This window comes from Mus pahari, chromosome 1 (genome assembly GCF_900095145.1).
Source record: "Mus pahari chromosome 1, PAHARI_EIJ_v1.1, whole genome shotgun sequence".
Lineage (NCBI taxonomy): Eukaryota > Metazoa > Chordata > Mammalia > Rodentia > Muridae > Mus > Mus pahari.
Window position 1 is genome coordinate 73,557,569 of NC_034590.1, and position 1,952 is coordinate 73,559,520.

Here is a 1,952-nt window from a genome sequence, read left to right on the forward strand (position 1 = left end):
AGGACAGCCTGACAGCTTGAAATATAAGGCAAAGTAAGAGCAATAAAGTTAACAGACACTGCAATACCACATAAAAAAAAAAAAAAAAAAAAAAAACACTTGCCTACATTGTGAGATGCCACACATCGTTATGACAGTTTTCATAGCCGTGAAGACACTTTTACTTATTTAAATGTATCAAAATTTTATTTGTATCCTGATTGTACCAATGTGGAAATTGATATTTCATGGGAATCAGTGAATTATATAGGACTACAGAAGCTTAAAAATAGAAGAAAAGATGAGGATTTTTCATGTTGAATCTTACGCTATGTAGAAGAATTGTTAGACTGGCAGAATGCTGAGTTGTAAATTTCCAGAATCTTACACTATTTTTGGAGAAGGTATTTGGTTATTTATTTCCACCTACCTAGTGCTGTTTTGAGTAATTTTCTATCAGTAGAACTCATGGCTTTAATCATTCCAATAATCATTGCCCCTGCCTATCCTAATCATTACAGTGTCTGTACAAAGGAAACTGGAGTGTTCCCAAGTAGGCTTATTTAAGAAACAATGTGGTTAGCTGCAGATTCCATGGGTATCTGAGGGATGATTTATAGGAGAAGCAATTGAGAATATCCAGGAGCTTGTTGTATAAAGAGAGGGCTAGTCACCAGAGTAGAGAGTCAAAAGGAAGAGACATGAGACCGAGTAGGCTAAATGAGACTGACCAGGAAGTAAGACTAGGGAAAAGGTGGGTCCATACAAAATGAGAAGTACATACACAAGCAAGCACCACAGATACCCAGAGCCTTAAGCTGTGTTGCAATGAGGGAAATAACGACTGCATTCCTGCCAGGTGTACTTACCATGGCTATGGCTGAGAGTCCTACCTAGGAAGCCTATTCTCTAGCCACAGCATTTACAGGAGTGGCCGGGGCATTGTAGGAGTAGATTGATCAGGGATTGGGATTATCATCCACAGAAAAGTCATATTCAGATCAGGGAGTATGAGAGGCAGGCAGCAAAGAGGGGGCAGGGTTTAATTTCTTGGGCATGGCCGGCACAGAGACCCACTTGCACATCCAACTTCTTGGACTATACTCCAGAATATAAGAACTGTGTGCATGATAAAATTGACTAGGCCAAGGTGAGAGTGGCCAAAGGAAATAGTATGAAATGTGCTCAATGCAAGATTGGGTCACTTTGAACTGAGGGGAGGAGGGTGGATAGTCATTCGTTGCCCAGGGATGTTGACATTGCAGTTGAGAGAAAGACATAATCTTATTATTTGCAATGTGAAAGGTGATCACTGTAAACAAAAATCACAGATATTCTGAAAATGTAAAAGAAATTAAAACATAATAAAAATCTTTAATCTGCTAATCAAAAGAATTTAAAAACCATTGGTGTTTATTCTTCCAAGTTTTTAGTGTGAACTTGCACGTATGCCTTTGCTTGGACAAAAGATGAGTTTGTATATGTGTGTGTGTGCGTCTGTGTGTGTCTGGTTGTAGGGCATTTTGTGTCTGTGGTTGGAGGACATTTGTGTGTGTATGTATCTGTGTTTGGAGGGTGTGTGTGTGTGTGTGTGTGTGTGTGTGTGCATGTGTGTGTGTTTAGAGGGCATTTGTGTGTGTTCATTTTGATGATTCCTGTTTTTGAGAGAGAGAGAGACTCTTATGATGTTGGCCTCAAACTCACAATGTAGTTAAGGATTACCTTAAACTGATGATTCTCTTGGATGCACCTCTAAAGTATTGGAATCACAGGTATGTGTCTCCATTCAATTTCACTATCTGTATGATTTATATTTGCAGTCCCTTTGGAGTCATTTATATATAATGCTTGATGGATGGATTAACTACACTGGCCAATTCCTTTTTTTTTTTTTTTTTTTTTTTTTTTGTTTTTTTTTAGGTAGAGAGTTAGGACTTTATTCTAACTTCATTCTGGCACATGTACTTAAGATA